Raw genomic sequence first — 15,020 nt, 5'->3', positions numbered from 1 at the left:
CCTACTCCAGAACAATTTACTGGCCAAATCTCAACATGGCTTCAAGCCTTTCCACAGTACAATTGCACTCCTATCCTTCACTGACAGCATCAATAAAAACCGTAATAACAATCTTCTCTCTTCAGCACTTTTCATTGACCTTTCAAAAGCATCCGACATGGTCATCCACCACTTACTTCCCAGTATTCTAAAATCATTCTCTCTGGACACAAAGACTATAAAATGGTTCCAGTCCTTCCTTGATAATAGACAGCAGGAAGTGCTATGGGACAACAACCTCTAATCCCATCTCCCAGTTACCCTAGGTGTTCCTCAGGGCTCTATATTGGGCCCCCTCCTTTTCTCAATATTTATCAATGACCTCAACCTAGCTATTCCTTTAACTAACTGTGTACAATATGCAGATGATTAGACAATAATCTGCTCAGCTAAATCTCAATCCCAACTACAGACTCTAACTCAGACAATGTTTAATAAAACAGAAAATTGGTTTATAAGACGCTGCCTCCTCTTGAACCCCCAAAAAAAACAAACTCCTCCTCTTCACTCCAGTAATGGTACACTCATATCTCCTGATCCAGCAACTAAACTTTGTAACCCATATCAACAATACCATAAAAACTGTCAACAGGAAACAAGGCTCCCTCTATAGGATAAAACCCTTTCTCTCCCCACTAGCCAGAAGCACTATTGCCTATTCCCACATTATCTCCACACTTCTTTATGCTTCTTTCATACTAACTTGTCAAAAAATAACCTTAACAAGCTAGCCAATGCTTACAATAGCATTGCCAGATTTGTACTGCTTCCTCCTTAGGACCCATCACTGCCATAATCTGAAGCAATTAGGCTGGTTAGAACTTCTGAATCAGATTCACTTTAAACAACTCACCATTGCACACAAAACCCTTTTCCAACCTACCAGTACCCCAATACTTGCTAGTCTCATACCCAGTATAAGAAAGAACCTTTCAACTTTACGCTCATCTAATAAACTACTTGTATCGACATGTAAATCTAATAACATGCAGGAGATGCTCTGTTCTCAAATGCAGTTGTAAAGTATTGGAACCAAGTCCCCCATGAACTTACATCACGATCTTCATTTACACTTTTTAAACACAATCTGAAACTCGATCTTAAAACCCATTGGTTATGTGCCTGTACAAATCCAGACTAATCTCATATTATATCCCAAATACCCTCTCTTAAGACCTAATTCCTGCTCTATCTGTGTCTTTTTAGATCAAGGCTTATCCTTGGCAAAAACATATCTTATCCTAATTGGTATTTTAAATTGTCTCTAGTTAAATGCTTCTGCATATAATTCTAAAGCATCCTACCTCAGGAAGGCAACAAGTATTGTTTAAACTGTGAGCATTGCTGAACTGCTGAAACTTGAAGTGTGCATTTAACAATTACTTTCTAGTTACTAATGAAGTCTTGTACATAAAGTCTAAAATATCTTATCTAATGCTTGTAACATGTTTTTTGTATAAACTGTGAAGATTCCAGAAATGTTTAAAATTTGTAGTATTTAACTATGTAATAACTAGTACCTGCATGTTAGTAGTCTAATAATCTCTTGGGGCTTATCTTCCTGGGACTCTACTGAAAATGGACATAAATCCAGTTAGACTATCCCAGTCAACAAATGTAAAATAAAATAAATAAATGTCAGCTGTTGTTTAGAGGTGTTCTGGTTAAGCATCTGCTCTCATGAATAAGTAACATACAGTATGAACATTGACAAATATCTTGGGGAAAAAATGAATAACTTGAAGTAGCTGCTGTCAGTTTATATTGCTTGCTGCAGCAAGATGTAGGGCTGACGGTAAAAAAGGACGTGTACATCATTCAGACAAGATGCAATATAGTGCACAGTGATTTAGTAATCAGAAGTAAAAGTGATTGTAGTTTCATAGGTATATACACTGAGTTCATGACCATAAGAGCTGGTTTAAGCCTAGCCATGCATCCCAAATGTATCCAAGAAGTTTGGTGACCTAGATGGTATTTTGGGGGTATGGGTAGCCAAGCTACTATCCAGAAAAGAAAGAAAGGAGAGTAAGATGTACGTTTTAAGGAATGAAAGGTACTTGTTAACATTTAGGAATACAGGTTATCCTGGTTTTGAGCAAAAACAGACACAGTTTGGCTAGGATACCTTTCAGAGTGGTTTTGAGAGATGGGAGTATAGAACTGATGGATACATGTGAAGAGTTCCTGGCCTTAGACACCTTGTATGAGTACAGACAATGCCCAGCAGGTTGCATTTTTGGCCACTGGATCACAGTGACTGACTGGGAACATAGTTGTGTAGAATGTTTTTTAGTGCTGGACAGAAAGATGGATGATGGATAATTTTATAGGTGATAAGAAGCTGTGTGCATGTTAGTTAATGAGGCAATTCTAAGTAATTTAAGCTTTTCAGTGCTATACAATGGTAGGTTCTGAAAGGGGTATGTGCTGCAAATTTAGCAACTTTATTATAGCATTATTCCAGTTTTAGTTTTTGTGAAGCCTAGAGGTTAGTAAGGAGCTACATAAAAAAGTGTGGGGATGAGATTGGTAGTGGCAAGCATAGATTAAGTTGCGTAAGTGTTTGGCTCTGTAAAGCATCCCTAGTTTGATATGAGTTTTTCTTATGCTATTTTGTATATGGAGGCCGAACATAAGATTATCATGCACTGTCAGCACTAATAGTAAATTGCATTCTGTGTCTGTCCCATCCCCCACTAACACATTAAGCTAAAGGTTCTGAAAGAACTCCAATATTGCCTTTATTTGTTTGTCTGTGTAGCTAGCCTTCTTGTTCTTTCCAACCCTCCCACCCTTTTGCTGCTGTTGTTTTTATAAGACTGTGTCTCTGCCATTCATCCCTTATGATGATCTGATTTTCAAAGTTCCTCCCTTCCCACATTGTTATTGTCTGTTGTATAATCTGCTTATGTTCTCTTACCACCCACTATTTTCCATAGATCCATGAAATCCACCCAATAAACCAGTCCTGCTCTTGAATAAACCTCCGTTACTGCATATTGTCTCCGGCTCATTTTCCAGGAGCTCATTGAAGCTTGGAGTCCTAGCCTGAATCCCAGAAGTGTTTTACTTGTATCCAGTGTCATCCAGGCAAAGTTAAGTACATTTGATTGCTAAATTGCACTCAAGTTATTTGGAGTGATTGCTGGTCTTTTCTGTTTTGTTTGTGCCTTTTACTGTTTTTTTTTTTTTTTTTTTTTTTTTTGGTAAAAACATCTTTCTTCCTCTAATTGTTAATGCTGTAAGATTGCCTTCAGTAAGGGATTTCCAGCTCGTTGTTTAAATGGTTTGTGGGATCTTTGCACTTGTGGGTCTCTTCTACTGTGTTTTTACATTAGGAGGACTGGGTTTATTCATATTGCAGTAGGAGGTGTTTGCCTGGTCTACCTGGGAAGTACACACAAGGACTCACAGTGCAGTCATTTTATTGGCCAGAGGGTTCATTGGAGCGTTTTCTGTTTTTTCAGTGCTTGCATGGGTTAGGGGTGCCTGTACAGCAGCAAACACATAGAAAGCAAATTTTCTGTGTAGAATGGTCCATAAAACGGCACCCTGTAGAGCAGCAATGCAGAGCAAATACCTTGTGCACAAACAAGCGTAGACCAGCTAGATGGGCGTGAAGTGACAATACCTACACATTTAGTAGAATTCAGTATTGTGTAAACATTAAAGTTAGCAGAATCTAGTACTGCATAGCATGATCTGTCTCAGTAAAGCATCTTTATTAGTCTGCATCAACAAAACACCCTTAAAAGCCTTATAACCCCAATACACCACCCCCTGGTAGCTCACCAACGAAAGGACTGGACAGTATGGATATGCAATGTCCTAACTTCTCTGTAGCCAGCTTGGTGGAGCTAGGGTGCATGTACTGGCTGCGCTCACTAAAGCCAAGAACATGGCCTCAATGTGTGTTGATAACATCCCTGAACACCTCCTGAATAGTCTATAACATGATTTATGAGGTCCCCTGAAGTAGTTAACTATATTCTTAAAACAGGCTTTGGGCCATGTGAATGGAGGACTGCAATGGTTATACCTCTGCATAAGGGAGAACCTTCAACAGATCATGAAAATTACAGACCCATTAGTCTGACTAGTCTTATTTGCAAAGCCATGGAAATTATCAACAAAGATGTAGGAGACCTCCAGATACAGCATCCATCCAAGGTTAGTTTTGTCAAAGGAAGGTCATGCTCACTGAATCTGTTAGACTTCTTTGAATAGGTCACTGGATGAGGGGAAGATGGTGCATACTGCCTACCTAGATCAGGCTGAAGCATTTGATAAAGTACCCCACTCAGCAATTGCCAACAAATGTACAGAGCTGGGTATAAACCCCTTTGTAACATGCTAGATGGCTATCTGACTCATTTAAAGGACAGGTTAGAACTGGTGAGACAACCTCCAAAAAGAAGTTGGTCACCACTCGAGTCCCCCAAGGCTCTGAGCTGGGTTTACTCCTCTTTGGCATCTGCGTCTTGGATGTTAATGTCAGTGTTAAAGGCCTTTGGCTAACCAAGTTCGCACATGATTTTAAACTGGGAGCAGTCACTGAATCCTCCCAAAATGAGAACTACTTCAGGAAGGTCTAATACAGACAAATGCTTGTTGTCAAAGCCATGGCTTAAAACTGAATACCAAGAAATGCAGTGAAGTAACTTTTGGGAAATCTGTCATCCCAGGTAACTACATCATCAATAAAACACCCTTAAAAGTTGATTCACTATTCAGGCATCTGAGAACTCATAACTTCAACTAGCGTGTTTGAGGTAGTAAGAAAATTCTTCTATGTTGCTCAGCTTATAAGCAAGGGAAATGACATCTAGGTCCAGAGAGGTCATCATGCCACTGTATTCAGCCCTCATCAGACCCATCATAGAGTATAAAGCCCTTTGGTATGTACCTGACTAGACAGATGCAGCAACTGGAACATTCACAAAGGTTTCTTGAATACAGGTAGAAAAATGCCCTACACTGATCACTCATAAGCCCTGTCTCTTAACACAGGATCAAACAGACTTCTGAGAGGTGATCTTTGCCTGGCATACAAGGCATCCCTAGACCATGTTTTGATGAACAGTTTGCACATCTGCAAAACAAACAGCATCAAAACTACTAGATTAAAAGAACCACATTTTGCTTGTGTCTTAAATATGACATTGGAAAGACTGATGTGTTTCTCAGACAATTCACATTCACTGGAATAGGCTCCCCATGCATGTGAAGCAGAGTTCCTTTCTATCCATATTTAAGTACAACTTGCATCAATGGATGGGTAATCAGAAATTTACCACTGGTCTGGCTACAATGTCTGTGATGTACAGAGCTTGGAAAGAATAGAGTTTTTTGTTTAAAATCCTGGCATAGAGCAATAACACTTTTAGATTCTCTTGGTTTGGTTTTGCTGTGTCAGAAAATTTGTCAGTTTGCAATTGCCTAAAAAAAGGTACTATGGAGAACTATGTTTCAGACATTTGAAAGCACAGAGGAGGATGTGCAGACGATCCTTTGCAAAACAAAATGTCTACTGACCATGTCCTCCCATGCTGACAGATATTGTACCCCCATGGATCGGCAGCAGAAGCTAAGCTAATGATTAACGTTGATCATCTCATGTTCATTTTGTTGCGTAATTCATGATTAAGGTAGGATGCAGCTCGATGCTAGGATCATACCAGCCTGGGATAGAAAACTCCATAACGTCCCTCTTCATATGGTCCAGAGAGGAATGTCTTTGGTAATATACACTCACATGGACTATAATAGCATCATACTGGTAACTGTGGTCCATTGACATGAGTGATGTGGTGGATCTTGGCCTCTGATAAACAACTGTGACTTTCTCCTTCTTTAGTCTGGTGAGTGGGACAACTGTTTGTTTTGCAATGGATTCTGCTTTGACTAAAATATTGGGTGGTGTGGAAGTTTGCCTTATGGGCTTTGAAGTGGATGCTCCAAATGGTGTGGCTGAGTGGGTTGTAGTGGGCATTGTTTTGTTGAAGTGCTTTTGGGGCTGCTGAGGACATCTTCTGTAGGTCATAATTCTGGGGGGGGGTCTTTGGGCTTCAGGAGGATTACCTTTTAAGAGCTTCAGCATATGTGTGTTTGATCCATGCTGTGTGTGGTGGGTGTAGTGCATATCTCTCAACTGTCCACATTTTCACAGAATGTCCACATTTTTGGCTCATATTTTTGGTCTGTCTCTCATAAAATTTTGGATGTTCATCATGTTACACTGCTGTAGTCATTACACTTGGGTTATCCTGCCATCAGGCGGTTCTGCAGTCGGCCTGAGTTCCAAAGTCTTGGTCCGGCATCGGTTGCTGTCGCTTCTTCCCTGACGTCAGTGCGCCAGGAGTATATAAGATGCATCCGACACCATTTTCTCCAGTCTTTCTTGCCGCGCGGTGCCCGAAGCAGAAGCAGTTTGCAAGTGCCGGTTGGCCAACTCCTGAGATTTTTGAAATCGAATGTCAGATCTGAAGTCTTCAATAAAGCTAAGTACCCTGTTGGGGAAACTTTTTTCTTGCCTCAGACCGATGTCAGAAAAAGTTAATAATTGTATTTCTTGTGGGAAGCAAATACCTCATAAGGACTTCCACTCTTACTGTATTCCATGCCTAGGCCCTGATCACGACATCACTAGTTGTCGGTTTTGTGCTAGATTTAACAAACACACTATAAAAAGACATTTTGATTTTGCTTTGCACTACTTTGGCCGAAGGTTCAATTATACAATGCCGTCAGATCAGCCGACGACCTCAATACCGAAAAAATGCAAAGACAAGGATAAAGACAGGCATCTGAGGTCCAAAACCGACGACGAAACCTCTTCTAGGCCAGTTGCCGGTTCTCAGTGAGGAGCTTTCACAGCCCCTGACACCCGCTACCTCAGAGCCACAGGCCGCTGCTGACTCCCATGTGGAGACATCTAGGCCTCTGGAATCTCAAGGTATTGGGCCTACGGAAACTAATCCCTCAGATGGGTCCGGAGCCGCTGAGCAGGCATCGGCTTCTGAGGGTGGTTTCAGACCTTCACAACTTACCATTAAAACAACAGCCAAGACAAAGGAAGACAAAGAAACAAGTACAGCATTCTCCTGGACAGTCCTCCATGCCTAAGAAACAGCTGCTTAAAATGGCCAAAGACCTCATTACTCTAATCAGGGGTTCCCATCCCCCACCTGAGAAAAGGCCTAGGCAAGATACAGACTATGACTCCTCTGATCACGTTTCCATTTCCTCTGATTCCTCTTCAGACCAGGGATACTCCCCCCCACCCCAATGAGGACTCTGATGCTGAAGAATCTATCCCTTCAGCCTCTCCTCCTGAGAATTATTCCTTTGGGGAAACTTTACATACCATGAGGGAGCATTTCCATTGGGAAAGCCAGGATTATTCAGAATCCAAGAAAAGGCCCAGGGATTTCCTATTATTGCCTCAACACAGGCCCCTGGCTATTCTGCCTGTGCTAGATATTGTGGATGATGTGTTCTCTGAATCCAGTTTATCTCCTGACTCTTTGCCCCCTGCTCCAGTCAAGCCAGATAGGTATTATAGAGTCCCTGACTCTCACAAGTTTCTTTACAAAAACCCTTCTGCTGATCCAGAAACTATTTCCCAGGGTCCAAAAGGGGTTAAGGCTTCCATTGCAAAAAATCCAGTACCCTCTGACAGAGATTCAAGAGCTTTGGATAGATGGGGGAAGAAAGTATACACTTCTGCAACTTTAGCAGTAAGAGATTTAAATTGCCAGTTTCACATGCTTAAGTACCAACAATATTTAATGGCTCAGTTAAAACAGAAAATGCTTGCAAGCTCAGAAGCTCCTGAGTGTAAAGAAATGCAGGATTTATTGTATGCAGTTGAACAGGTGGGAAAACATACTCTGCAATGTGGTTTTGATTCTTTAGAGGCCTCTTGTAGAGCCGCAGTTACAGGTTCTGTGATTCAAAGATATGCTTGGTTAAAAGAACAAAGTTTACCTGATCATGTTAAGGCAAAATTATTGGATGCTCCTTTACAGCATACTTTGCTTGGTGTTAAGGCAGAAGAGGTGTTAAAAAAATGGAGGATAAAGCTAAATCTATGCAAACAGTTAAGGATTTCTTAGAGGTACAGCCTCCTCGGTTTAGCAGAAATTGGCCAACAAAGAATTGGTCCTTTCCAGTGTCAGACAGGCCACAGAGAGGCAGATACAGACGCCTAAGAGGCAGATCTCAACCCCAAGGCTCAAACAGACAATGACAGTAGGGCACCTCAACCCCAAAAGGTGGTGAGGACAAGTCTCAACCTTACAGGAAACAGTCACAATGACTTTCCCTTTTGTACGCCAAGCACGTCCCTCCTGGAAGCCCCCTTAGGGGGAAAACTAGCACTTTTTTCTCAAAACTGGCGAACAATCACCCAAGACAAATGGGTCCTGAATATTGTGTCTCAGGGTTACAGATTCCACTTTCATACTTTATCAAGGTTAAAAGGAATGCCAGACCTGCCACAAAATCAATGGGCAGAGGCACAAAAACAAATTTCAGCCCTCATGGACATGAGAGCTATTCAAAAAGTACCACAACAGGAACAAGGACAAGGATTTTACTCAAGACTCTTCCTGGCCCCCATAAAGGACAAGGCCTGGAGGCCCATACTAGATCTTTCAATTCTGAATACTTACCTGGATATTCCGAAATTCAAAATGTTGACATTACAGCAGCTTCTACCCATGCTGGGCAAGAAGGCTTGGCTTGTTACCGAACCTCAAAGAGGCATACCTGCACGTCCCTATCAGACAAAATTGCAGAAGATACCTCAGATTCAAAGCTGGTACAATGCACTACCAATTTTCTGCACTGCCCTTTGGCTTATCTACTGTGCCCAGGGTCTTCACAAAGTGCCTGGCACCAGTAATTGTATTTTGCAGACAAAAAGGAATTCAAATATATCCATACCTGGACGACTGCTTCATTCAAGCAGAGACAAAGGACATTCTTCTACAGCATCTGGCATTTGCAAAAAGGTTGCTAATTTCTCTAGGGTACACAATAAATGAAAAGAAGTCAAAACTAGTGCCCTCGCAACAGATTATATTCCTGTGTGCCAGCTTAAATACAACGGCCCAGATGGCTTACCTCACGCCAGACAAACAAGTTCAGCTAACTCAATATTTTCAATTGCTGGCAAGAAAGTCCCATCTCCCTGCAAGAAAAATTCTGCAGGCCATGGGATTCATGGCATCGTGCATACTACTAATACCATATGCTAGACTGCATATGAGGAAATTACAGTGGTACCTGAAAAGTGTTTGGACTCAACACTCTCACAGTTTAGAAGCAGTAATACCAATGATTCCCTGCCTACAACAGGAGTTTCGATGGTGGGCACAGGTATGACACCTAAACAAGGTCAGCCTTTTACCCAACCCACAGCCAGGCAAACTCTAACAACAGATGCTTCGGATTACGCCTGGGGAGCACACATGGCAGGAAAATGCATTCAGGGCAGGTGGACCACAGACAAGATGCATCTTCACATCAATCAAAAAGAGATGTTGGCTGTTCAAAATGCCCTAACAGCTTTCAAGGACCTTCTACAACCAGGACAATTACTACTAAAGACAGACAACACCACAGTAATGTGGTACATAAGCAAGGGGGCACTCATTCTTATCCCCTATGCAGGCAAGTCATGACCTTGTGGAACACAGCCCTAACGTATCAAGTTCACCTGCAAGCACAATTCCTGCCAGGAAAGAAAAATTTTCTGTCAGACGATCTAAGCAGAAATATCATGGACCCTCACAAATGGAAATTGAATCCACAAATCTTCAGCATGGTAACGCAAAAGTGGGGATGCCCAGACAGATCTTTTTGCCTCCCCACTGAATTGCCAACTACAAAAATTCTGCACAAGGATTTATCACAAACAAGCATGGAAAGTGGATGCTCTTCTGTTCATCTGGAAAAACCTAAAAATGTATGCCTTCCCGCCACTGCCTCTCCTTTCAAAGGTACTCCTAAAAGCCAGACAAGAAAAACCAGAGATGATCCTGATTGCTCCAGACTGACCATGCCAGCACTGGTACCCTACCTTAAGGAACTTGGCTCAAGGCCCACCATGGATTTTGCCTCAAATTCCACACCTTCTGACTCAGCAAAACAATCAGATCCTGCACGGTCAGCTCAAAACACTAAACCTGGCTGCATGGCAGATACATTAGCCAAACAGGCAACACCTCTCTCTAAAGCTGTTATGGATGTCATTTTGGAGGCCAGGAGGCCTAGCACCAGGAAAGCTTACTCAGAGAAATGGAAGAGATTCTGCACCTGGAACCAGGCTCAAAGCTTTGACCCTCTTGTTCCAAACATTCCGCAGATTTTACAATACTTAACTGAGATGCTGGACAGAGGCCTATCCTTCTCATCAATTAAGATCCACGGCTCTGCCATTTCAACACATTACAACACTGATCCTCCTTTATTCTCTCATCCCTTGCTAAAGCAGTACCTCAGAGGGGCTAAAAACATAAGGCCGCCCCAGAGAGCACCAACACCAACTTGGGACCTCAATTTCCTTTTGGAAAAACTGACCATACCACCTTTTGAGCCAGCCAATACAGCCGATCTAAAATTTTTATCATGGAAAACAGCTCTGCTCCTGGCAGTAACTTCAGCACAAAGAGTCTCAGAGCTACAGGCATTAATGGCAGTGGAACCTTTTATAACTATCTTTAAGGACAAACCCTACCTTTATGCCAAAGGTGGTATCTAGTGTGGCTCTTAACCAAACCATCCATTTGCCAACTTTTTATCCAAACTCCCAGAATAAAGGGGAGAAACTTCTGCATTCTTTGGACATACACAGGCAGCTATGCTTCTACTTGGACAAAACAAAGGCTTTCAGGAAAATTGAGCAACTGTTTGTGGCATATGCTGCAGGATCACAGGGCAAGGCTATCTCAAAGCAGACTATATCCAAATGGATAGGGCACTGTATTCGGTACTGCTACACACAGCATGGAAAATCAGTCCCAAATAACATTAGGCCACATTCCACCAGGGCAACAGCCACTTCAACAGCCTTTCTCAGAGGAGTACCTACCAAGGAAATTTTGGAGGCTGCAACTTGGAGTTCAGTGCAAACCTTTACCAAGCATTACCACCTGCATCTTTACTCTAAATCCAGAGCAGGATTTGCCACTGCAGTTCTGCAGGGCCTCATAGCCAGTCCTAACTCTTTATAGACCAGCCACCCAACCTCAGCTTTGGGATTCTACCCAACTGTAATGACTGCAGCAGTGTAACACGATGAACATAGTACAGTTTTGTACCTACCATAAATGTAGATGTTCGAGTGTTCACACTGCTGCAGTCCAGGTTACCCTCCTTCCATCCCCTCTGAACTAGCTGGACTTATCTATGCCTTTCTATCCTATACAACCTTTGGGGTGTATTTGCTGGTAACTGAAGGTATTGTTTTTACTGTATATTTTTGATTAGCAATATGTATTGCCTACCTACTTGGGGGCACCTGACATCTGGGGCAAGAAAAACTGAAGAAAATGGCGTCGGATGCATCTTCTATATCCCTGGTGCACTGACATCAGGGAAGAAGAGACAGCAACCGATGCCGGACCAAGACTTTGGAACTCAGGCTGACTGCGGGACCACCTGACGGCAGGATAACCCAAGTGTAATGACTGCAGCAGTGTGAACACTCGAACATCTACATTTATGGTAGGTACAAAACTGTACTTTTCCTGGCAAGCTATGTAGAGATTTCTAGCTCTTAGAGGCTGAGTATGCTGTGTGCATTTCAGACAGATACGTTGATATTATTTCTTCTTGTATGTGATAGCTTTTCCTCCAGTCATATTGTATATATACATCACTTCCCTCACATACCTTAGTTTGTTTGAGAATAAACTGGTTACCAGTAAACATAAGGCAATTGCTACATTAACCCAGGATGCCCATTTCCACCAAGGTGGGTGTGAGGATAGCAGGTAAGTTTATGTCCATGGTGTCTGTCCTTATTTGGGTGGTCAGTAGTAGTAACTAGAGTAGATACCCCTAAGCACATGGGGCAGTGCTAGTCCCTGAGCAAACTAGTTTCCCTTCGTACAACCAAGTTAAAGGGTAGTCTTGCTGGACCAAAAGTGCAGGAATGCAATAATTGACTACCAGCAACAAATACAAACTACACAATAAATCTGCTTGGGAGGCTTAAAAGTGCAGACCTCAGCTATCAGCAAACAGCACAATAATAGAAACCTGTAAAATGATTTATAGTGCAAAACCAACAAATAAACCAAAAATAAAGCCATAACACTCAAATATAATAAACTGAAGTGCAAAACAATAAAATGAGTATGCCAAACAGAAATCGGTAACTTTGTAATAAGTTATATGTATCTAAACAAGTTAAATGCTTGGTCTTGCTTGCATATATGCTGCAAGAAAGGATTTAAGTGAATTACTTAAGTTCAGTAAGTAATACATTTAAATAAATAAATAAGTAGGTATGTGAGATTACATCATTAAGACTGTGTAGAGTTAAACGATCGAAAAAGGATCCTATGAAACATTAGAAGAACACACATACGTTATTAGGATGTGTTTAGAATGTTGTCATTTTAATTATTTGTAAAAATGTATATGAGGGACAGTAATGAGCTAATGACATCAGACTTGCACTTAACATATTTTTTATAGTTTCAGCTTAACATAAATAAACAAACTAAGATGGAAGGAAAAAGCTATAGAGGAGAAAATGACAGTGAGAGTGACAGAGAAAACATAATTAAGCATACGACTCACTTAGGTTACTTTAGAAATGATGGCACATAAGTAGGTAAAGAACAGAAAGCTTTTTTCATTTAAATTGTCAATTGTTCTGACCAACATTTATGGTTACTCAGAGTTATATAGATTCTTTTCAGAAAATGATGCTCCTAAAGGTTCTAGATACTATAAAGATAGTGAGAATATTCACTTCAGTGAAAGGAAATGGAACCTATAGCTCAATGCAATGCACATTAAATCAGCCGATTAATTCATCTTCATAGGACAGTTTAACTAATAATCACCCATTTATTACTGAATGTTGTTTTAGATATAGTGTCTGTCAGGCCTATTGATCATTCTGATTTTCCTGCAAAGGTGATATTTCACTCGTAATACTGAATCTTGAGTGGGTAAACATTACAAAGAGAGAGAAGCTCACATGACCGGTGTACCTAGTAGTGCTTATTACTAGCCACTGACGGTGTTTCTGTTTAAATTTACCTAGTCATAATATCAGAAGCACATTGGCAGACGTTTTATTCTTCAGGCTTTTTATTTTCTGCTTAACATTTAAAGAAGTGGCCCCATGTACATAACTTTTTTATGAACATCAGTGAGGTCAGAAAAGTCTTGTGAACTTCAGAGGACAAAAAGTACTTCTAGTATATAAAAACTAAGGAACGTGGATGCTTTTAACAATGATTTCAGGTGTTGAACAGGTGAATGTTCAATATGATGCTACTGAACCTTGTTTTGAATTTTTTGGTAATGTTGAAAAACACTTTGCCTCAATTTAAAAATTAAACCGCTTAGTCGGCAAGAAGACCAAGAAAGTTCATGATATAGAAAGATATTTATCATAAATTGTTTAATTAACTAGCCTGAATGTATTGGTCATAAACATTTTTTCAGACTATACAACAATGTTCTTGTCTTTGAAAAAAAAAAGTTGTTTTGGTTTGTTTCAAATTAACTTTTGGAGTGAAGAGAATTTACGGGGTGTGTAAGAAGTAGAATGGATTTACATTCCTGCAGCTTCCTGGGAATTCCTAACTTGACAAAAACATGCATCAGGATCACAAGAAAGCTGATCAGGGCAGGAAGGCAGTGGTTTAAAATATCAGAAACATTGGTAGAATATATATATATATATATATATATATATATATATATATATATATATATATATATATATATATATAGGCTCATAGGTGTTTACTAGGCTAACGACCACAAGGGCCTTTCTAAGACTAGCCTTTCAACCCAAATCTGTGACAAGTTCTGATACCCTTGATAAGTGTAAGCATGCTTGCATTAGAAACATAGGTGCTAAACCAGGGATGAATTTTCGGTTTCCCATCCAATTGTTGAAGTTGCACTTGAATTGGATTAGGGAGGAACTCTGCTTCACATGGATGGGGAGCCTGTTCCATGGAAGGGGTAGTCTCTGGGATACATACTTTTCTCTCCAGCAGGTCCTATTTATATCACAGGCAAGGTTTAAGTCTTTAGAATGGGTAATTCTGGTACTGTTTGTTTTGTGGATATGCAGGAGGTCCATCAGAGTGGGGTCTGACAATGCCCTGTATGCCTGGCATAGATCTCTCCTCAAAAGCCTGTAGGAGACAGAATACAGGTGTAGGGCCTTGAGGCAGTCTGCATTGGACATATTGCTTGTGCCCTGTTTTCTTTTAGTGAGGAACCACTGTGGATGTTCCAGTTGTTGGATATGCCTGGTTAGGTACATACCAAAGGGGGCATTGCACTCAATGATAGGTTTGATGAATGCCGAATACAGTGGAACAATGACTTCCTTGGTCTTAGATGCCATACCTTTGTTTATAAGTTGTGCAACATAGAATGATTTCCTCACTACTGTAGACACATGATGATCAAAGGCTAGATTGCTATCTATGTGTGTCCCTAAGTCCCTGACTACTGGGTCAACTCTAAGGGGTGTGTTGCCAATATGACAGTTACCAGGGATGGATGACTTCCCAAAGGATACTATTATGCATTTCTTGGCATTTAGTTTTAGTCCATGACTCTGACACCAGTTGTTTGTGTCAGTGTGAGATTCAGAGACAGCTCCTAATTTGTAATCATCTGCAAATTTAGTCAGCCCGAGACCACTGACATTGGCCTTGACTTCTGAGAAGAAAATGCCAAAAAGGAGCACTCCAACCACTGATCCC

General features: G+C 41.0%; 1 protein-coding gene across 1 annotated transcript in view; it reads left to right on the top strand.

Moving 5' to 3' along the window:
* Window positions 1-15,020, top strand: part of CADPS2 (calcium dependent secretion activator 2) — a 5,163,308-nt gene that overhangs the window by 2,582,424 nt on the left and 2,565,864 nt on the right. The gene's annotated exons all lie outside the window — the stretch shown is intronic.

This window comes from Protopterus annectens, chromosome 11.part0, assembly GCF_019279795.1.
Source record: "Protopterus annectens isolate FY-2018-M chromosome 11.part0, PAN1.0, whole genome shotgun sequence".
NCBI lineage: Eukaryota > Metazoa > Chordata > Ceratodontiformes > Protopteridae > Protopterus > Protopterus annectens.
Note: the sequence above shows the minus strand (reverse complement) of the source record. Positions and strands in the feature narration are given on the sequence as shown.